We start from the raw sequence: 24,213 nt of genomic DNA on the forward strand, positions 1-24,213 counted from the left end.
GTGAGGTGGTCTCTTAATGGAGGCTGCCTCCAGTCATTTGGGAAACTCCTCCCACAAGTTGGGAGTAAGAGTTTGACCCTCTGAGGTTTGGCAGCCTTCTCCGTGGGGGGGGGGGATAGAGTGTTGTACCCATTATGCAAATACATTATAATGAGTCTAGGGGTTACCTTGGGGTAGGGGTGGAAGGGGAGAGAGCATGTTCTACACCTGAGGCATTTGATCTGCCCACCCCAAGGTCCTAGAAACTACAAAGGAGGCCATTGTCTTCCCAGGATTTTTTTTTTTAATTTTTATTTATTTATTATAGTCACAGAGATAGAGAGAGAGGCAGAGACATAGGCAGAGGGAGAAGCAGGCTCCATGCACCGGGAGCCTGATGTGGGATTCGATCCCGGGTCTGCAGGATCGCGCCCTGGGCCAAAGGCAGGCGCCAAACCGCTGCGCCACCCAGGCATGCCTCTTCCCAGGATTTTAATGTGTAGCTTATTTATCACCAGCCTTGCCTCTGCTCCTCTCCCCATCATTTCCCTTTAAAGACTGGGGACCGTGCCTTAGGGTGTTCCTTCCACTGCTTCAGTCTCCCTTCTGCAAAACAGTCGCAGATTTTAAAATCTGATTCTAAGAAAATTTTTGTTTCAAGAATCTAATGGCATTGCTGCTCATTCTGCTTCATTTAGCTCTTTGTCAAGGTAAACAGTTTTGTTACTGTAGCTACAGAGGAACCGGGAAAGGAGACTTCATACCCAATTATCTAACGTGACTTATTTAATGATTTATTCACTGTCCTTAAAGAACAGTGAGTTGATGTCCTCTTTGAGGAGGGGCATGGAGAGTTCTTTCTATGTATCCCAGCAGTCTTTCTGGACACTTCTGACGTTACCCAATGGGCAGTGAGGGGTAAGCAGCAACATAGCACAGTTTTCAAGTGCCTCCCAAAGGAGATCTCAGTATGAGCTTTCCTAGTGAGAAGTTACAAATTCCCATGGCTTCTCACCTAAACATATGAGATATAAATAGTAGGTGTTTATAGTCCTGAGTTCTTCTTTTAGCAGTTACAATATCAAAAATTAAATTTCTGCTTCTCATGGAGGTCTCGCATTTTGTCAGCAAGATTTTTAAATGATTATTGAGGATCCTTTGGCATTTAAGAAAACAGGAATTGTTTGAGACACATGGCAGTGAATGGTATAAAGACAGAACAGGAAAACTGCATTTTTTCTGGACAATATATGCTAAAATCTTGACATATCAGTGTTTGGAGCTCATGTAGCAGATGTTTTGATGTAACAGTCTTTTGGAGGTAACTTGACCTCTGCAGATGGCTTCCTAGTCTGTACATCAGTATGTGGCTGGACCTGTGCAGTTTGTTTGATGTCCCTGCCCCTCATTTTCTTGGTTGCTTCTGTGCCACTCCCGGGGCCTTTCTAATTGCCTTCTATGTGCTGTTCTCTCTGGGTAGGAGCACTCTGTCTCCAGCCCTCCACTGGCCACTGGCCAGTCCCTACCTTCTTTAGAGCTCCTCTCAGGTCAGAGAGGCTGTATCATCTCTTCTGAGATTGCTCAGCTCCCCTCACTCTGCCTCCTTCTGCTCTGCTTGAGTTGTCTTCACAGCTCTTACCTTTCCCTGAAGTGATATCCTATGCTTGTTTGTTCTTAAGTGCTGCAACGATGTCCAGTTCCAGCTGTCTTGTTCACTGAAAGATTCATAGTGCCTTAAGTTGTACCTGGCACATGGTAGGGACTCAGTGAATTATGTCCAGTGAATGCATGATTGTCCAAATGGATCATTGGGAAATTCAGACATTATTAGGCTCGTGGTGCTTTATTTTATTAAATGAAGTTTTGGAGATGTAGAATTTGTTTATCCCCACCCCAAGTCTGCAAAGGTGAATTTATATTCTTATATTTGTGTTACTTGGTATTAGAGATCTGAAGTGCTGATCACTCACTCCTTTCCTCCTCCCCTGGATTCCAATGGAATTTAAACACACAGTGAGTTGGATGGAGATTGATTTTTCCATTATTAAACTGAGCACCGCCTGATAACCTACAGCGTGGGGGCCTTGGAGAAGCTTGAGTTGAAGCAACTTGGTTTCCAGAATGTAAAATGAGCTACCCACTCCTTTGGCAGTTACCTCTCTCCCTCCAACTGAATGTTGAGTGGGTCTGACCAGGAAGCCTTATGGCATGAAACAAAAGACAGAGGGCGCACTGACCTCAACAAGCCATGAGCAGGCCATGAAAAGACAAAATGGAACCTATTTTATTTATCTACTATTTAGAAATGTGAAAATGTGGCTCAGTGGATGTCAGATTCTACTGGTTTCATTGGCAAGTTCTCCTCATATGGAAAAGATTCAGGAAACAGGTGGAGAGTGAAATTGAAAGGATTGCTCCAGCTCTGCCCCCCTCAAGTGGGAACCAAGCAGTATCCCCTTTTCAGTGGGAAAAGGGGGACAGGTTGCAATTATGGTTGTCCCCTGGGTGGTTGCAGTTGCAACACGTCTATTAAAATATACCAACTAACAAATAATTTGAACCAGAAAAGAGCTATCAACTCTGAGAGTTGCTGCAATTGTGAGTCGTCTAGACATCTGCCAAATAAAATAGTAGGTTCTATTTGTACGTATGTTTAAGGGGGAGAATGGATGTTAATCCAGCATCTATTCAACATCTGTCAATAAGAAATGTGTATCCTTATGAGAAAATATCATATCCTACTCTTGATATGTTTAGTATGACTAATACTAACTTCATGTCCAAACTCAGCAGCTTTTTATGTTTCAGGTTCGTGGGAGTAAGGGAGAAGTACTATACATTTTGGATGCTACCAACCCTCGACACTCCAACTGGCTTCGCTTTGTTCATGAGGCACCATCTCAGGAGCAGAAAAACTTGGCTGCCATTCATGGAAGCTTATTTGCTTCTTATTTGTACTATGTACTGTGAGAGGAATGAACCAATTTATAACTGCACTCCCTGTTTTAAATTTATTCCCAATGACCTGCTTCAAATAACAGTAACTAACTCATAAAGCAGAGAAATCTCATGTATTCAGCATATGCAGAAAAGGGTTAAATCTAGTTGTAAATTGACACCAGATCATTCTCTTTATGAGAATTCTTGAGGGAATGAATTACATGCTCTGATAATGTCCTTGGCAGATCTTGTTTTCAAGTACTTTTGATTCATTCAGTGAACATTTATTGATAGTTTCTTTACTTGATGGTTTATTTGGCTCATAGTGCAATATTCTGTGTTATTACTTGGGAAAGGCTTCATGGAGAAATTTTATTTGGGTATATCCTCATGACTAGATTTTGAGCTTCTCGAGGATAGTGTATTAGCCAGTGTTTCCCAGAGAAATAGAACTGATAGGATCTAGATATCTGTCTTTCTGTCTATCTATTTATATATATCTCTATCTATCGAAAGATTCATTCCAGGGAATTGGCTCACGTGGTTATGGAGGCTGACCAAGTCCAGAATATGCAGAACAAGTGTCCCACTTTGAATCTAGAGGCCACAGGCTGACGTAGAAGAAGCAGTGTCCCACTTTACACACCGTTAGGCTGGAAGAGCAGATATTCTAGTTTGAAGATCATCAAGCAGGAGAATCCTCTTATGTGGAGGAGGATCACCCTGTTGTTCTGTTCAGGTCTTCAACTGATAGGATGAGGCTCACCCACACTGGAGGACAATTTGCATTAGTCAAGTCCATCTATTTAAATGTTAATCGCATGCCAGAACACCCTCACAGAAACACCCAGAATGATGTTTGAACAACTATCTGGTGATCCTGTGGCCCAGTCAAGTTAATACATAAAATTAACCATCCTCAGTAGGAACCGTATTTTATTGAATTCCATATCCCTGTATCCTTGCCTAGTGCTGCACATTACATTGGGCTCTGACAGAAACTGTGAGTTGAACATAGCTGATTCCTCAGCAGAAATTCCGCCAAGATGAGAAAAAGTTAAGCAATAAGTTTTTAGAGGAGTCCTCTAATTAAAACTCCTTTATCAGATGGTTAACAGAATGAAGAAACATTGCAATTCACTGGGAAATTGGTTGATTGCATGTGAAAGCACAGCTCCTGGTACCTAAGCTGCAAAAAAAAAGCAAAGCTATGGTTGGCAGAAGTAAGAGAGAAGGGAAAGAATAAGGAAACTAATATTTTTTTAAGAATTTACCATGTGCGGGCAGGCCCAGTGGCTTAGCGGTTTAGCACTGCTTTCTGCCCAGGGCGTGATCCTGGGGACCCGGGATCAAGACCCATGTCAAACTCCCTGCATGGAGCCTGCTTCTCCGTCTGCCTCTCTCACTCTCTCTCTCTCTCTCTAATAAATAAATTAATAATCTTTAAAAACAAAGAATTTACCATGTTTATTGTTCTAGAAGCTTCATTGTACATCATGTCATTTACTGTGATCCGAAAGACTGTAAATTTAATAATTTGCTGAGAGTTATGCTGATTTCACTCCATTCTGAGTGTAAAGTCCACAGTCAGAAGAGGGAAAATGCACAGAATTAGGTTTTAAAGTAACCAGAAAGGATAGTCATCTAGAATATTCCATTTCCTGATGTTATTAGCTAACCATATTTTCTCCATACAGATAAGCATTGGATAACCAATGTAATTACTGTCTTTTTTTTGTCTGGATAAATGAGAGATGCCTCTTACAAAAGGCTAGATTGGGCTGGAAAATAGAATCTTTTTGGCAGCTGGAGATATTCAAGCCACTTTTTAGGTTATTCAGGATATACGTTGATCCAACCACAAATTTCAACTGATATTTTTAAATGTGCATACATTAATTTTTTCCAAGCATTTTGTATTTTTTATGGCTTCCTGATGCAGTCCTCTTCCAGCACCTCCAGCATGACCTCACAATTTTAATTTACAAACTCAGTTCAAGTGTCTCCTTGTGAATGTTACTGATATCAAAAAGCCTACATGTAGACTCATGGAATTTACTTTAGGCAAACCCACTGTTTTGTGTTCTTTCTTTATTCTGTGTTTTAGAGAATGTTATTCTGTTTAAACTACATTTTTTCCTTATGCTTAAATAGTAACTCTTACCTTTGCTCAGCTGCCTTTTGTTTGTGACCTTTCTTCCTATTGGTGGTTATGTCTGTATCATCGATAACACTCTACGTTTGCCCAGACTCCCAAAGGATTGGCTGCTCAGCTTTGAGTTCCCTTTAACTGTATATTTTGCTTGCAATGATCCCTTTAGGTAATGGAATACTATGTCGGTAAGTTTTTATATCTACCTTTTACCCACATCACTCCTCTAGGCCCTACTTATGTATTTCTTTATAAGGGAACCACCTGCACGTCTCTCTTGTTTAGTAGCCGGTGTTGCAAAGACTCACACAGTTCTCCCGGTCATTCGGTCATTCAGTGTCGTACCTGTCTTCTGCTATGTCAGGTGCGCTTCCTTCCTTGAAATAGAGTAGGAATCTACAGAAGATGACTGTTGGCAACTTTGATACTCTCAGAAATTATTGTTCGATTTAAGAGGAGGTGAAGTGGGGGTGGGACTGGAAGAGGATTCATAAACTAGAAGATCTGTGAAGTTTCATATTCAAATTAATTAGAATCTGTTCAGAGGCCAGTGTGAGAGCCTTTTGGTGCACAAGTGATGACAGTGTCTTTAATTCCTTTTAACATTATCTTGGCTTTTCCTTAGAGTGGGATCGAGTGCACTCTGTGTTCCTTGCCACAGAGCACAGTATGGATCTTTGTCGCTCCCTTGGCGGAACGTCTGTTTTCCTTGAATGCTAGCTGGAGTAGCAGACTGTTCAGGGTTCAGAATCACATCTGAGCTGGGAGCAGAGGACCCAGCTATAATGGGTCACAAGGCTGACAGTGATGTCAGCCTTCTGATTCGGTGGAATAATCTCCTGAGGGTTGCATTCCAGAAACATCGAGCTGGTAGGAGAAGACCATAATGTTTCCTGCTTAACATTATGAATCACTTACATTCCAAATTGTATCTGAAATTTGGGGTATTCAGGAAATTTCTTGTTTGAGCTGTATGTCCCAGGATTGGAGTAAATGAGAAACATTTGTGGCTATGTGGCTTGCTTGGTGGAAAACATCAATAGTTGGTCCAATTTTTTTGGACAAGGGATTAAGAATTTGAAGTCTGTTTTGGCAGAGAATTGGAACTCCTTTTTGGAGACTTAGTTCACTGGTAGTTTTGCAATTTATTTGATTTTGGAAGATTTGCTTTGGAAATGATGATTTAAATATATGAATTATTGAAGGATCTCATAAGCAAAAAATTCTTCCCACATGCACACATTTCAGAACAATTCATTGAACTGTATGTTCAGACTTCTGAAAAGTATTTCCAACTGAACCAGAAAATTCTAAGTGTGAAAGATGTGGCTTAAAATGAACCAAAAGAATTCTTAGGCTCCATAAAAAATGGGTGATTCTTATGACTAAGTATTAATTTCTTTACACCAAAGGAAAAATGTAATATTGGAAGAAATATTTGACCTACTCAGATTTTACAGGCTTTTAAAAATTTCTGATCTTTTCATAGAAAATTATTTATGTACAGAATTACATCATTTAAAGTCAAGACTTTGAATTCTTGGAATATTTTAGATATAGTGCTACATCTCATGTTCTTAAAGACATAGTTCCAGGCATCCCTTCCTGGGACTTTTTTGCAGCATAATATCAACATAAATGAAAAGGTGGCTTGGTGTTATAAGAAAAAGGAGCATATAGAAAACCTGGGTTTTTGGAACACCTCATGAGGGATGTCAGGTTGTGGGGATGGACTGAATATGTTGAGAGAGCACTAGGTATTGAGCCAAACTTGTGATGTCAACAAAGCTTTGTCCCAATTCTGATGTCAGTTTCGTTTTCCCATTAGCAGGAGAGCTATTTTATTACATATTATTTTCTCTCCTTTCTCTGCCTTGTGCAAGGCTGGGTAGTCTTAGGCAGTTTATCTTGGAGTCTTCTGGTGACACATGATATTTCAAAATGGTCAAGCCAAGAGATCAAATGTGGATTCCTGTGAGAGAAGCAACTTGATTGTTTCTAAAGCACAGACAAGACTTTCTCCATTGTCATGAAGACATTGAGATCCATGGGCTTATTAAATGTTGTTGATGCAGCATTCAGATCGCAGGGGCACCAACCTAGCAACCAAAAAAAAAAAAATCAACTGGATTTTTCATTTATACCAAAAATTATAAAGACTTTTCTCTAATTCAGTTTCTTTTCTGTTTTTTAAATCAGATTTATATAAATGTTTTTTTAATAATTTTTCTAGACTCTGTTACAGAATATTAGGGAGCAGCTATCTAATGATTTCTTTAGTAATACCATAATAATATCAGTTAAATATCTTGGAGATCTTTTAATGGATTATTTTATAGTAAAGTACATATTTGTCTTTCCTTAGTTAAAAGTTTAAAATAAGTACAATTAGAAGCAGTAGGTCCTATGAAATTTTAAGTACTAGCCCTACTGTGGCTACATATTACTATAGGAAGTTAAATTATTATATTACTTATAAATATATTATTTTAATTCAATTGGAGATTATCCGCAAGTCAAACGACTATTTTTAGAAATATCCTTAAGCTGTATAGATTGATAACTTTGAAATACATCATTTAATCCTTAATAATGATGATGGTGACGGCAGCTAGCACAGAATAGGTACTATGTGCCTATAAGTGGTCATGTGTATTAGAACCTTAATATGTACCATGAATATGTGAGGAAGGCACTAGAATTGTCCCCTCCTCTGTCAGGTGAGGTTGCTGATACAGAATCTAAGTAACTTGCCTGAGCCACACAGCCATTGAGTAGCTGGATAGGAACTGAGTCCAGGTAATTTGTCTTCCCTGTCCACCGTGTAAACCTCTGTGCTCTAATACCTTAGAGTTAATTTGCAAAAGAGTAAACACAGATTTTAAAAGCCTTCCATGCTTCTGAATTTACTATTTAGATAGTTTTGAAACTACTGAACATTTGCAAACAGTTTCATTTAAGAATATACATAGTTTAGAGTTATTTAGAACTCATGTTCCTTGATATTTTTAAGTTCTCAAAACATCCTGAATTCATTCAAAGGCATTGCACCTTCTTTTCTTTTATACAAAAGTCATGCGTAGGCAATATGTGTTTTAGCCTCTTTTTCCCTTTGGTGAGGGAAATTAGCTTTGTTGGAGGATGAGGAAAAGTTAGAGTCAGTGGACAAAACAAACACTTGATATAGAAGTAGAAAGAATGCAGAACTGAGCCCAGTTTGGATTCTGTTAAGAAAGGCAATTTAAAGGCCTAATTTCTGGCCCTGACCCTTGTTGGCTGAACACTTCACTTGATGCATTCATTCAACTGATAGCCCTCGAGCATCTGCTGTGGGCCAGGGCCTGTACAAAACTGAGCCCAGTTTGGATTCTGTTAAGAAAGGCAATAAATGCCTAATTTCTGACCCTTGTTGGCTGAACACTTCACTTGATGCATTCATTCAACTGATAGCCCTCGAGCATCTGCTGTGGGCCAGGGCCTGTACAGAGCACTGGACATGTTATAGTTCAAAAGATAATCTAGTCACTGTTTCCATAGTGGTAAAAATAATCTTGGAACTCTTGTTTCTGTTGTGAATTAATGATGATAATACCTACCTCATTGGATTTTGTGAAGATTAAGTTAAATAAGATAACATAAGCAAAACACCTGGCCCCTATGTGTGCCATATAAGTTAGCAAGTATTTTTATCACCACTCTGCCATGTGTATAGTTTTTGTCTCTGTAGTTTTGTTTCTATATAAAACAGAGCAAAGTCTGTTTTATTTCTCTAACATCTCAAGGTAGCTGGTATAAATCCCAAGCATGCCAAAGACGTTTAAGTAAATAATCACCACTCAAGGAACAACGTGCTATGTGGATGACAGTCCTAACGGGCCTACTCCCAATGAAGACAGCAGCAGCCTAGTGCCCTGTTCCTGGGCTCCTCAGTTGGATGCACAGGGAAGCATGTGTTCACTTAGGCCACTTGAATATTGTTTACCGGGGCCATCGTACTGGCTATGGCTGGGTGGCCTGTCTTCTCTTTGGAAAGGTTGCTAGGACTTTATAAATGTAAGAAATGTCCTGTAGGGAAGATATCTTGTTGTGCTGTGCAGAGACCTTTATTAGATATGGTGGTTTGGCAGCTTTAGAGATAGGTTTAAGATCATTATTATTATGCTAAACCGCTTTCAGCTTTTTAAGAGAAGCAGGTTTTGTGCCAGCTGATTGTTTCTTAGTCAACCTTGTGCCTGCAGTCAGCTACCTTTCCGAATGGGGAATGCTGGATGTTAGTAGGTAGGGTCTTTAGAAATCATTTCAGTGAGCCTACACCTTCATAATTTGTAGGGCAGTAAAGCCTACCGCTGAGGCATCAACCAAGGAGAAGCTAGAGTGTTTGTTTCCTAACTGCGCTGCGGCCTTTGTTAACAGGATTGGTGATACTGAAAGTATGAAATAGAATTTAAAAAAGGAATTCTGTGAAATTCTTCTTTGGGAGGAAAAGTGCTGAGTCTTCGATTTTATATTTAAAGTTATTATTATTACTAATTTAAAATTAAATTCTATTTAATTTCTAATTTAACATTTTAAGTGAATTTGAAGCAGAATTGTTTAAGATTTTCCCAATACCTCTAGAATAGAAATCTAGAGTAATATATCCATGGGCCCACTTAGAGAAATGATTTACTTATATATGTGTTTTTGTCACTGAACTGAGTTCCTCAAGAACTGAACTGAGGAACACAGAACAGCTATGTTTATTTTCTCACTGCCCACCCTGGCAGTCAGGGCTCAGTGAATGCTGGGTGATCTGGCCTCCTCTGTTCCCTTTCGTTTCTCTCCTGATGCAGTACACCTCGTCCAGTGTGCCTTTTCAATTCGGAAGAAAGCTTATGTCTCTTTCCTTGGAAGTTACAGAAAGCAAATTCTTCCACTTGAACTCTGGTCTGCTGTTCATGTGCATGGAAGTATTTGGTCTGGCAAAGTGTTACATTTTTACCCTGGGATTGCTGAGTATGTACTGGTATGTGTGTACACATTTTGGTCTACTGTGTAAGTAGCTTATCTCTGAGCCACATAACTGTGTGGCCAACAGCATCTTGTTGTTAGGTCATAGATCTTTTTATGGTTATTACCACAGATAATCAGAGCCTTCGATTAAGATACCCCATTGACTAAGAACCTGGCAGTCCTGTCTGGACTACTCAGAAACCTGGATATGGAGCAGTGAAATGACTAAGGTTCATGCGAAGATGGTATTTGCTGCAGGGTTCTTTCAAATTATGCTTAACAAATGTAATAATGAAAGATTAGTATTCTAAAATTAATCCACATTGCATTAAATACACAGGTTTAAGAAGAGATATGGTAAAAACTAAAAAGGAGAAAGTTTACAATCTTTTGTTGCTAAAAACTATGATGAAAAGAAGAGGCATTCGAGTTAGATTCAGTAAGGCAAATAACATGAATACATCACTTATCACAAGAGGAAATTAAAAGAATATAACACTTTTAAGTGTTAAATCTAATATCTAGACAACTAAAATTAAACATACATATTGCTTGTTTCCAGACAGGATTTCTTTGTGTAGGAAGATAAAGAAGAAAATGCCTTTTTTTTTTTAAATTGGGGATATATTTTATGATGAGTATTAGATTATTTTTTAATGATTGGTATAAAAATAGTCAATAAGCTGCAAAGTGAAGTTAATTTAATGCACATAACATAAAACACTTGAATTAGCTAGATTTAGTTCTTTATGAAGGAAAGTTGTGTTTCTAGGGAGATTTTTATTCAAGAAAAATGTATTCCATCTAGTAACATGAGTGGATACTCATAAAAGATTCAGCCACTACTTAGCCATACAAAATAAAATGTGAAGTTCTACATTGCATCATTGAATTAATAAAATATTCAAAAGAAGGTTTAAAATTTGTCTTGTAATATAAATTTTTATGATTTATATTTATACTTTATATAATTCAGTGAATGTAACCTGCACAATAAAGATGTATTCAGCTAAGTATATTAAATTATGAGAATTTGAGAAACAAGCTCACAGAACCTTAAGAAAAATGTTTCTTAGAACCTTAGGAAAAATGTTTCCTAGAACTTTAGTCATCCTTCATTGTGCCTTAGCCCTCTTTGGAAATCTCACATGATCCAAAAAAGACTGCTCAGGAAGGGAGACAGAACATGAAGACTCCTAACTCTGGGAAATGAACTAGGGGTGGTGGAAGGGGAGGTGGGCGCGGGGGGGGGGCGGTGACTGGGTGCTGGGCACTGAGGGGGGCACTTGATGGGATGAGCACTGGGTGTTATTCTGTATGTTGGCAAATTCAACACCAATAAAAAATAAATTTATTATTAAAAAAATCAAAAATAAAAGAAATCCTGTGCCTAAAAAAAAAAAAAAAAAAAAGACTGCTTGGAGAAAAGAAAAAGGAAGATAAGTTACTGAGTTGTAGGCCACTGTTTGTGGTGCTTTATTGCATCAAGAGGGTACAGAGTTGAATAGAAGAGGAGTTCTAACTCCTAACTCTGGGAAACGAACTAGGGGTGGTGGAAGGGGAGGTGGGCGTGGGGTGGGGGTGACTGAGTGGCAGGCACTGAGGTGAGCACTTGACAGGATGAGTCTGGGTGTTATTCTGTATGTTTACAAATTGAACACCAATAAAAAATAAATTTAAAAAAAGGAGAGGAGTTCTAAAATGTGGCCTTCCCTTTTTTGGAGTTTGTTTTTTTTTTCTTTTTTTTAAACTTTATTTTATTTTAATTTATTTATGATAGTCACAGAGAGAGAGAGAGAGAGAGAGAGGCAGAGGGAGAAGCAGGCTCCATGCACTGGGAGCCCGACGTGGGATTCGATCCTGGGTCTCCAGGATCGTGCCCTGGCCAAAGGCAGGCGCTAAACCGCTGCGCCACCCGGGGATCCCAGGAGTTTGTTTAACAAGAGTCTAAAAAGTAATTAAATATATTATTATCATGGCTGACTTATGTCAAAACTATACACACTATTATTCTTTTTTTTTTAATTAATTTTTATTGGTGTTCAATTTACCAACATACAGAAAAACACCCAGTGCTCATCCCGTCAAGTGTCCACCTCAGTGCCCGTCACCCATTCCCCTCCAACACCCGCCCTCCTCCCCCCTTCCACCACCCCTAGTTCGTTTCCCCGAGTTAGGAGTATTATTCTTAATTAAATGCATAATCAACTGACTGATGTGTCTATTATTTCTTAGGTTGGTATTTACTTTTTTATTTTTTTTAATTTTTAGATGAAGAACAAAATTTTATTCTAAAAATAGTTCTCAGTGACAATTAAATACCAAAACCTGGTCATTATAATAAAAGGAAAAAAGAGTTAAAGGAATTTGCTTTAAATTTTTCTCCTTAAAAATACAAAATTCTCACGAATATATTGTCAACTCTCATTTACCTGAATGGGAGTGATTCATGTTTTGGATTATCTAAAGTCCTGGATTGGATTCTCACGCATCTTCCAGTGAATACATTTCTCAGCGGGAACAGAAGCGAGTATTTGCCGCAGTGAACAGGACTAGGTAATGAGTTTATGCCCGTGAAATGTGCACTAGGGGAGCAGTGGTTGGCCTGGGAAGTGAGCGATGCAGCTTCCACACGGAGAAGACAGGCCTCAGGCCACCGGAAAGGTATTCAGGGACATGAAGTGGTTCCCTATCCTCAGAGTGCTCAGAATCCGGCTGCCTACGGGGTTCTTTTTTTTTTTTAATTTTTATTTATTTATGATAGTCACAGAGAGATAGAGAGAGAGGCAGAGACACAGGCAGAGGGAGAAGCAGGCTCCATGCACCGGGAGCCCAACGTGGGATTCGATCCCGGGTCTCCAAGATCGCGCCCTGGGCCAAAGGCAGGCGCCAAACCGATGCGCCACCCAGGGATCCCCTGCCTCTGGGGTTCTAATGGACCTCAAGCCGGGAAGCACAAAGAACACAAGAGATGAAAAAGGTAAAATTGAAAACACCCCCCACCCGCATCGTCATTTTACAAAGAAATGGAAACGGTGGGGGTTCCTACCAGGCAAGTATGTGGTCTGTTACCAACTCTGCCCACCCAGGCTTCCTTGGATTCCTTCTACAATACACATCTCAGGCCTGCGGCGTTACCTGGTCCTCAGCAGACTAGGCCTTAATGCACAGTGCGTAGACGTGATGCTTTTACATAGAAATTCCTAGCATCCTCTGAAACACAAAAGCTGATCACAAGTCACATTTAAATCCTTTGCAGTGCAGACGAGGGACATTAGGACATATTAGTGCATTTCTGGATTAGCAGAAATTTACTAAGATAGCAACACTCTGTCGGATGGTCATATAGTCAGATTAAGTACCATTTTTTCACCAAACATGAACGAGTTTTGGCTGCTTGTAACAGGAACTACATTGACTGGCCCTGGGGTCCCTACAACATGGGGCTTTCTCTAATACCATAATACAGCCATGTGCCCGCCCCCAGGAGACCAGTGGCCTGAAGAATAATAAAAGCTTATCTTTAAAAGCCTTAAAAATGTACTCCAAAGCTTTTGTAGTATAAAAATGCTATGTCCCCAATCTGAGTAAAATCAACAGTGCACAAAAATGCAGCATTTGGTATGTAGGTGGGAGCCTGAGGGGTTGTGTAGGTAGTGCTGCCCTACGGCCCCTGGATGGACTGGCACAGCCTTAGCTTGTGGGGTGGGTTTGGAAATCACAGGAGGAACTTAGGTTAGGGAAGTTTACAGGACATTCAGCGATTCTAGGAGCAGAAAGCTTTACACCTCTTAAAAATATTCACTAAACAGAAAATAACTGTTCCATATGAAATAGAGCGATTTCTGGTAGTGACACTAGTCTCACATCAGCAATAACCTAACCAAATCTTTAAAACACTGTTCAGTGTTCCAATTTAGTGAAATACACAGAGGAAAAAAATACTTAGATTACCTCTCATTGAAAGTTCAGGCTCTCCCTAGCAGGGCAAAGCCCAGATATCTTCGCTAGTTTGACTGGGCCCTGGGGGCAGTGCACCCGGCACAACGCTTTAAAGTTATGCTTGCGAGCTGGTGAACTCCTATAATTTTTGCTGTGTGGTGTTTCTGTCAGCATCCTGAGGGCCTTATTTGTATGCAGGGAGGGCACAGCACCCATGGGGGACCATGTCTGCCGATCACTCCCCTGCTGTGACCAGTGCCATACAAGGAAAGGGCAGGCCTTGTCTTACTGTGTATTTCTTAAAAGTGACTATAACCATTGCATTAACTCTATGTTCCAAATACTCCTTTAGAAAACCCAAACCAAACCCGTTTTCCCTTTAGGAACCAGGAGGACGCTCCACATGTTTATATAGCACATTGTATATTATGTGCATGGCCGAATCACCGAAATGATCTGACAGGGCTGTATCCGTCTTCTTCCACTGGTCCTGGACCTCCTTAGATGATGGCATCATGTTCACCAATGGTTCGTGATCGAACGCCTCTTCTGGAATAATACCTTCTGCCTCCGATGTAAGGAACCGACGGGACACCCAGTGTCAGCACAATACCGCCCAGAGAGCTGCCAGTATCCACTCTGGATCCTGGATTTCCTTTAGAGCTAATAGCTGGTGTGATTGTGACTGATAAGAAAAGGCCGTGGCTGAACTGTCGTGGGGATGGTCTCCGAGGCCAGTGTCGCCTGGGTTGTGTTCTGGGACCCTGAGCTGCTGGAGATCCTGTTGGCCCAGCCCCCAGCTGCTGGGATTCTGGCTGTAGCCACGCGTCTTGGAGATGGAGATGGCGGTTGGTCAGCGGGTTCCCGGAGCTGCTGGTGGCCTGGCTCCTAGAGCTGGAGGTCACAGAGGTGACATTCCCTGTTGGTGGTTTCCTGAGGCATCGAATTCTCTGCATGCAGAGATCCGTGCAGGCGCGCGCTGTCCACAGGCGCCTGGAGCAGCGCCAGCAGGAGCAGCAGCGCCCAGGCCACGTCCCAGGCCCCTTGTTCAGGGGCAGGACACGCAGCCTCAGGGTCCCGCCCCAGCTCAGCTGCCTCCTTCAGGCGGGATTGAATGGGCGATTGATTTAATTCATCTCAGTGGGCAGAGATGACAGCGACATTTCCTTGTGTCTTTCCCTTTGGTGAACTAAGTCCTGTGATGTATGGCTGTGCACAGTTAGGGGTGGGTTACATGTCTGTCTGTCTATCGGTTTGCTTTCCTTCTTTCTTTCTCCTTCCTTCCTTCCTTCCTTCCTTCCTTCCTTCCTTCCTTCCTTCCTTCCTTCCTCACTCCCTCCCTCCCTCCCTCCCTCCCTCCCTCACTCCCTCCCATTCTTTTTGTTTTTCAGAAAGGAAAAGCAAAGAAAAAGGAGCATGGTCATTCTTGCTGACAGTTTCCCTGACTCTTCCTCTAGCAACAGCATGGAACCAAGCAGGCTTTGGAGAGCTTTCCCTCCGCGACTTAGTTCCATGGGCCCATTTGTAGACTTTGGAATGTAGTGTGCTTGTAAACAGCTTTCCTGATCTTTCTTCATTTTTTTCTCTATTAAATTTAAATGCACATTATTGGGTATTTATATGCTATATTAAACTTTTATAAATATATTTTGCTTTGTTTCAATTCATGGTAGGACCAATGCCATATTGTACACAAAAGTGACATTTAATAATCCCTTGAAATACTTTGTACCTTGCCACACGTAAGATTTTTAATTCTGTTGACACCATCTGAATCCCATAGGAAACCCTATGGTAATTTTAACCCTAGAATGTCAGTAAACAACTGGAAAGATAATGTAAATAACACTGACACATCAGCTCCTGACAGCACACACTCACACTCACTCATCGGTGCACTCGTTCTGTTTTCGTCCTCCCGGCATAGAGAAGTGTCTGTCCCCTCCTCTTTCTGAAGAACAAGCCTGTGTACCCCCTCTGATGAACACTTAGGACGTAGAGCATCCCCTCTCTTCATTTGATATTCACCCTCTGACACTGATGATCATTGTCATTGATATTAAATATTCAGACTTTTTCTTTTCAAAATTGTTCCCTCTTGATTCTACATCCCCTTTCGTCAGGGATCCCCTCTTTGCTTGGATATTCTAGGTCTCCAGTTTTCTCACCTCCAATGTGCTCCTCTGCCCGCACTGAGATGGCTTCTGCCCTGAGCTTTCTAGTGACTCTCTCAGGCCACCATGCACTTTGTGTCACTAAAGCACTGCAGGCTTTTTGGAGCTCCTTCTGCTGATCTGCCCAGTGGCATTAGGGGTTGTTGACAGATGACAGATACCTCCCTCTTAAAGCACTCTCTTCCTTGACTTCACTGAAACCATCTCCTAGCCACTCATTTTTTTGTTCTATTTTTTTGCAGCTTATACGCTTTTTACCCAGCTATTAAATGTCTGAGTGCCTTCCACTTGCTCTACATTTGCATTTTCTCTTTTTCCTTTGCTAGATTCCTCTGTTCAGTCATCACAGGGCCAAGAAACCATCCTTGAACTCCAGATGAGATTAGCTCTCTCCATTATATACTCCAGTAGCACCATGTTCATCATTGTCCTTGCATTCATCAGGTTATTTTCCATTTCTTTGGTGGTTGATTAATGGCTTATCCCTACCTAGTCTGTAAGCTCTTTGAGGTTGGGTACTGTGCCTGCTTTATTTATTTCACTGTGTTATACTTAGTCCTAGCATTACTCTTGCACATACAGGCTCATTTTTTTTTCTCAAAAGAATTGTTTATCTATATAAGAAGTATTTCTTTCTTCATTAAAATAAAAAGAAGTAAAATTAAAAATGGTTGATATTGAATGACTATTGCTCTGAACTTATCTGAAGGCTATTTAATGTTACATTTTGGTCAAGGTTAACATGTTTTCATTGACTAGAAGGTGTATCAAGAGTCCTTTAGTTTTTTATCAGATAGATTCTATTGTAGCAATATAACAGACATCTGAAATTTCAAGTTTGATTGTATTAGTCTGGGCTCTCCGGAAAAGCAGAATCAATAGGATGTGTGTGTGTGTGTGTGTGTGTGTGTGTGTGTGTGTATATATATATATATATATATCTCAGTGTAAGAATTGGCTAAGGTGGTTATGGAGGCTGACAAGTTCTGAGATCCGCAGGGTAAGCCAGCAAGCTGGAGACCAAAGGGAGCTGGTGCTGTACTAGTTTGAGTCTGAAGGCCTAAGAACCAGGAGAACTGAGGGTATAGCTCAGGTCAAAGACTCTCAAGCTCGAGACACAACCAGTGTTTCAACTTAGGTCCAAAGGCAGAAGAAAGCTAATGTCCCAGTTTGGAGGCAGTCAGGCAGGAGGAATTCTCAGGGGAGGGTTAGTCTTTTGTTCTGTTTGGGCCTTGAGCTGATTGGATGAGGCCCACCCATGTTGTGGCTAGCAAGTTCCTATAGTCAGTCAATGAATTCACATCTTAATCTCATTTGAATATATTCTCATGGATACACTCAGAATAATGTTTGACCAGATATCTGACACCCTATGATTCAGTCAGGTTGATACATAAAATATACCATCATATTGATCAAATGAACAAAATTTATTATAGATTTCTACTTTTTAGTCTTTTTTTTTTCTATTTCATTAGGGTGAGGAGGTTGCCTTATAATTTTCTTCAAATGCTGCAATTAACAAGGCATATTTAGATTTTTTTAAAAGATTTTTTTTATTTATTAGAAACAGCAAGAGAGAGAGAACATGAAGGCAGGTAAAGGCCGAGGGAGAAGCAAGCTCCCTACTGAGCAAAGAACCTGATGCAGGGCTGGATCCCCGGACTCCAGGATCACGAGCTGAGCCAAAGGCAGGGCATGTTGAATCTCTGCCTGACTTTTCAGTCACTCCACACATCGAAGCTGCTCTTTCAGTCTCCTTTTCTACAACTTGTCTGCAATACCCAGTGTTCTAGCTAGGTTTGTTGCTTACCATAATCTGAGCTACGCTTGGTAATACTGTGACTTTGCTGACATTGTTTGCCCTATTTTAATAAACCCACTCCCTCTCAATCTTGTCTTGTCCCAAACTTTCCTAGTTTTCAAGGTTCAGAGTGAATCTCAAACACTGTTGTGAAACTGCCTCTGAGACTTCCATAGCTGCTGCTCTCCATGCAATTGTCTTGGCCCCTTTTACTTTTTATGGTAATTTAACCAGTTCCTATTCTCTTTCCACCAAAAGCATGTCAAGTCCTACAGAGCAGAAACTGGTATTGACTTTCTTGTGAGTGGTGGGGGGTGGGGGGTCCTGCAGGATGGTGCACATGATGTGCTACAATAAATGCATTGAATGAACACTCGGTTTCTCTCATAGGTTTTTGAATTGACTTTTGGTATATGAGTGGAGTGTGCTTGGCCTGATTCCGGTTCTCTTTCCAGGAAGCACATCTGCTTATCTACTCTGTCCTCTTATTTCCAGTCGGTTAAAATACTCTCAATTATTGGTTAACTTTTGATTTCTTAAGAATTTGTTGGGAATGGGAACTTGATTCCTCAGTCCTTTTTCTAGCAAGTTCCACTTTCCTGAATGACATTCTTGCCTTTATCATCTTATTAATTTACAGGAAAATGCCAGTTATTTTTCTTAGTTTTTAGTCCATTGGGTTCTTTGTGTCTGGCCCTCATGAGCAAGGTGTTGAGTCAGGTACTGAGATTTCTACATAGATGAATATGATGTAGTGCGTGCCCTCTGGGAGCAAGGAATCTTTGGGGAAGGGAGGAGGCAAGGGGAAGGAGAAATCTGTGTTTAGTGAAGTCTCCTGCCATTTAGAATAATATATATTTGGGGAATGATAATTTATATGTAATTTGAGGATATAATCCCTTCCCCCATGGAGTTTGCAGCCCAGTTGGCGGATGCATCTAAATAAATACAGATCAGGGTGGGAAATACTTTGATAGGGATAGCAAAGTTGGTTAGGGAGGCATGTGTGGGGAATCTGTTGCTCAAACTTGGTTATATAATAATTTGGTTGAAATTCTCTTTTCTGATGTGATATGGACCGGTACGTGGTCAGGTAATAGAAAAAGTTTGTGCTAGCAGGGAAAATAGAACTGATATTTCAACCATTTAATTTTAGTTTAAGTTTTGTAAGTATACATTGATTCTTTTTTAAAATAATAAATTTATTTTTTATTGGTGTTCAATTTACCAACATACAGAATAACACCCAGTGCTCATGCCGTCAAGTGCCCCCCTCAGTGCCCGTCACCCATTCACCCCCACCCCCCACCCTCCTTCCCTTCCATCACCCCTAGTTCATTTCCCAGAGTTAGGAGTCTTTATGTTCTGTCTCCCTTTCTGATATTTCCCACACATTACTTCTCCCTTCCCTTATATTCCCTTTCACTATTATTTATATTCCCTAAATGAATGAGAACACATTGATTCTTTAATTTTTAAAACTATGAGCAGCCTGGGTGGCTCAGCAGTTTAGTGCCACCTTCAGCCCAGGGCGTGATAGTGGAGACCCGGGATCCAGTCCCACGTCGGGCTCCCTGCATGGAGCCTACTTCTCCCTCTGCCTGTGTCTCTGTCTCTGTCTCTATCTCATGAATAAATAAACAAAATCTTTTTTAAAAAAATAAAATTTAGGGATCCCTGGGTGGCGCAGCGGTTTGGCGTGTGCCTTTGGCCCAGGGCGCAATCCTGGAGACCCGGGATCGAGTCCCACGTCGGGCTCCCGGTGCATGGAGCCTGCTTGTGTCTCTGCCTCTCTCTCTCTCTCTCTCTCTCTCTCTCTGTGTGTGTGTGTGACTATCATAAATAAATAAATAAATTTAAAAAAAAATAAAATAAAAAAAAATAAAATAAAATAAAATTTATGACCATAGCCTTCTTGATTCTGAGCATAGGTTTTCTCACTAGAGTTTGCAACCATATATATTTTTTATAACCACTCCTTATAGTATTCAGTTTTGCTATTTTTAAAGTAATATGAGTAAAGCCTCCTTCTTGTAAAGCAAGTGGAGTATAAACTCCTTCCAGACTTATGATTTTCCTCCATCTTTTATAATTGCTTTCGTTCTGTAACATTTTTGTTTTTTTCCTCTTTTTTTTTCCTTCTGTAACTTGACAATTCTTTTTACACATTTACCTTTGAGTGTTTTTTAAAAATATACAGCTGATTTTCTTAGAAACAAATGAATTTTTTTCTTACTCGTATATCTTTGGTTTATGTAATATTTGGTTAAGTTATCAATTAAAATATCTTGTACAAGTGTCATAAAATATGTGGGAACACACACAAGGGACTCTCACGACACAAGCATGCTAGTCAAGGGCTGAGGACAGAGGTGTGCCCGTAAAGCAGAGAGCAGGCTGCCAACTGAGAAGACTTTGCTTTGGACGTCATTCAGCTGACTTGATGCAGTGTCAGGTAAATCTGGGAATGAGTTAAGTGGAGGTCAGTTAAAAAACTTCTGATGTAAAATAGAGCAAAAATGCTCTGGGAACACAATATGCTCTCTAATTGCTTGTCTATAAAATAGCCACTCTGTTCTCTGTGACATAATCTTATTCTAAAGTTTCTTGGCCTGTCGAGATTGGTAATTTATCTAAGTAAAATAGTTGAGGTATACCTTTTTTTCCTGTGAAGAGTACCTGTTTCCTAGGATCAGATCACATGTTTTCTGTGTAACAGATTTTTCTTTTTATTCTTCTTGTCTTTTCTGTTGACTTTTTTTCCATGTCAGATTTTTTTTTTGTAAGATACTTTAAAGATTACTGTCTTTGCCTGAGCCCCTCAGAGAAACATAGCATATATGTTAGTGATTTGTGGTTGTTGTTTTTTATTTATGGACTTAGTTTTTTTGTCTAATATAGGATCCCATTCCTAGGAATCCTATTAAATTGTTTCCTTGCTGTGTGGCTGATTATTAGCTGTGATTAGAAACCATCAGAGACCATTTTAGTGTCACCTGGATGGCTCAGTTGGTGAAGCATTTGACTCCTGATTTCACCTCGGGTCATGATCTCATGGATTGTGGGATCCAGCCCTGAGTAGGATTCCACACTCAGCAGGGAATCTGCTTCTCTCCTTCTTGCTCTCCCTCTTCCCCTCCATTGTTTTCTCTCTCACAAATAAATAAATAAATCTTTTTTAAAAGAAAAGAAAAGAAACATTTACATTTGTTTGAAACTTCACTTTTTAATAGGACCCGATGAGTGTGCCGTAAATATGAAATTAACTTATTTTACACAGTTCACTCTTTTGAATACACCTGTCATTTTTCTGCTTCACATAAATTTCCTTGATTAAAAGATGCTTCATTTTTACCAAGGGAATAATTTAAAAAGTATTATTTTGCTTAAGTCATTGTATCAGTCAACTTTTGCCAAGAAGACTGCTCAAACAAATAACCTTAAAGTCTTAGCGGTTTCTAGCAACAAAGATTTAGCTCTTGTCCATGCAAGTGTGGGGTACAGGAGGCTGTGACTCTTTCCAGCATTTGGTTCCACTTGATGTGTAAGGGAACAACACTTACAAGAGACATGCATTTTTCTGGCAGAAGGGAAAGAACAGTCCCCCAAACATGACGACTCTTAAAGCATTCTCTTGGACATGATTCACTTTGCTTCCAGTCACATTTCATGTGTCAGTACAAGTCATTTGGTCAAGCCTGATACAGTACACACCTCATACACACACACCACTCTGGGCTAGATCACAACTTGGTACAGTGCCCCCTCCTGGGATGGGAGTAAATAAATAGGAATGCAATGTTCTGTTACAGTCAGGTCTTTTTTTAGGTTTTAATAATAAATTTATTTTTTATTGGTGTTCAATTTGCCAACATACAGAAAACACCCAGTGTTCATTTTAAAGATTTTTTGTTTTGTTAGAGGAGTATTAAGGATATATTTTGTGAATTTTACTGTGGAAATAATTTTTTCCTGATATTTTTCAGCTTTATATTTTGAACTCTGTAGAACTGATGTTAATATACAGGTTAAGATTGAATTAGGATCTTTGTAAGGAAGAATTAAGTGAAAGGATATTACATATGGAATTCTTACTTCCTACTTCATTATATTTTATTTTCTCCACCTTTATCACTTGTCTCCTACTTCTATTGATAATTGAGCGGGAGTTCAAACTTTTTTCGTCCATACTGGTATAGTTTCAGTTTGTAACTTTAGGAATTTTGAAGATTATTTCCTATTGTATTGATTAGTCATTAGTCAATTTGGCTGGATAATCTGACGCTATCTACTACCATTTCAATACACTAAATTATGCCTTTGCCAATTTCATAGTCATGTTTTGTTTTTTTTTTTTAACAGCATCCACATGTGGACAACAGTCTCCCAGCAAGTAAAGAGAAACCAAGTTAAGTCACAGACAGGTGCAGCTGAAATACCAAATCACGCATGGCCTTTTCTAGAGTTATATTTACTTGTGCACAGTGGGGACTATATTTCCTTACAAAACAAGAGATAGTTACATTTGCTGTTTTGAAATAGCAGAACTGAACCTCAAATGCATGAGAACATGAAATCTTAGTGGGGTATGGTACTTGAAAAGGGACAGTGGGCAAGTTGTCAGAGAAATTGGAGATTTGTGAGTGATGCTGGATGTTGGAAGGAGATAGGAAGTTTGAAAAGTAGATACATCTAGATATCCAGGAGTAAATGTTTTGTGATAGTGATGGAATCAGAAAGAATTAGACTGGAAGGCATTGTGAGTTTGTTTGGTCCTAGCTATTGCCACAATACAGAAGCAGTTCCATTGGTAAAAGCTTATCAAATGGTGGCTTACATTATCCTGTGTAATTTCAGAGAAGTCCCCTCCCCCAATCTTCCAAGATTGTGTATTCCAGTTTTTCACTGTCATATCCCACTTAAGTGTGTTTCTTAATTCCATACCAACTATCCTTTTCAAAGGGTGAGGTCTGAGAGGGGCAGCAATGATCACATCATCCTGTATATGCATTTCTCTTTAACGTCATTAAAGCTCTTGGGAAAGATGTTATTTCACCTGTGATTGAATCTAGTTCTGAAAGGGATGAGATTACAAAGTCTACCTACACCATTTTACAGATTAAGTGAAAGAGTTTCAAAGATGATGAGACTCGCCCAAGGTGAAAGGGCCCAAATGGGAAAGCCAAAGCCAGAAGAACAATCTTGTCTCCTAATTAAGTGTTCTTACTTTGTATATGACATATAAGTGGCTATTTCATGAGTATATTAATATCAGATGTACATAACAGAATATAAGTTTTCTTCCTGCACATAACATTGAGGTAGCATAGTTAATAATAGGTGTCTGGCCAAAGAAAGGAAATTGTTTTGTGAGTCATTGAAAAGTAAGCATAAGAAATAAAAGAAATATATGAGGACAAATTCCATTTAGCTGTCAAACGCATTGGGTTGTTTTAGCCTCCTTTAAGAAATGTTTTATCCAGGAAAATTGAAAGCTATATATAGATTAACTCATTCTATTTCACTCCTGAGTTCACTACGCCTGTTCTTCTCATGGTTCTAGTTATAGGCTGGCTCTAGGATTTGCTAAGTGTGAGCTTTACAATTGTTTATCATCACTTAGTCTCAACTCTCCCATTGGTAAAATGTGCACAGCTTGGAGGTGTTCTTCTGGGAGATGGACCCAGATTTTTTTGAATTTTTTTTAATAAATTAATTTTTATTGGTGTTCAATTTACCAACATACAGAAAAACACCCAGTGCTCATCCCGTCAAGTGTCCCCCTCAGTGCCCGTCACCCATTTCCCCCCACCCCCCGCCCTCCTCCCCTTCCACCACCCCTAGTTCGTTTCCCAGAGTTAGGAGTCTTTATGTTCTGTCTCCCTTCCTGATATTTTTTGAATTTTTTAATCCAGAATTACTCTTTTAGGTAGGTGCTATTGATCCTATTTTGTAGATAAGGTAATAAATGAAGTTAAGATAACCTTTCCTGAGGATACATTGCTAATAAGTTGTATACCAGAATCCCAAGTCAGGTCTATCTGATTCCAAGGCAGAGTCTCTCCACCCAGTGTACTTGGAAATGCACTTGACTTTTTCATCCATCTCTCAGAAGGTGAAAACCTGATAAAGTACGTGATATTTTTAGACAATTGCCAAGTGCTTTATCGATGTGAGGTATTGTTGTTTCTTTTATGTGTTCTTAGCCACTTATTGGAAAATAGCAGTAC

The 24,213-nt window shown here is 39.9% G+C and overlaps 1 long non-coding RNA gene across 1 annotated transcript in view; it reads left to right on the plus strand.

Annotated features, from left to right (window-relative positions):
* Positions 1–16,847, plus strand: part of LOC140597328 (uncharacterized) — a 30,708-nt gene extending 13,861 nt beyond the window's left edge. Inside the window, exon 2 of the long non-coding RNA XR_011999194.1 lies at positions 14,389–16,847. This is a non-coding gene — a long non-coding RNA (uncharacterized lncRNA). The remainder of the gene's footprint in view (positions 1–14,388) is intronic.
* The last annotated feature ends 7,366 nt before the right edge of the window (positions 16,848–24,213 follow it).

The sequence above is a fragment of the Vulpes vulpes genome, unplaced genomic scaffold (assembly GCF_048418805.1).
Source record: "Vulpes vulpes isolate BD-2025 unplaced genomic scaffold, VulVul3 u000000682, whole genome shotgun sequence".
Taxonomy (NCBI): domain Eukaryota; kingdom Metazoa; phylum Chordata; class Mammalia; order Carnivora; family Canidae; genus Vulpes; species Vulpes vulpes.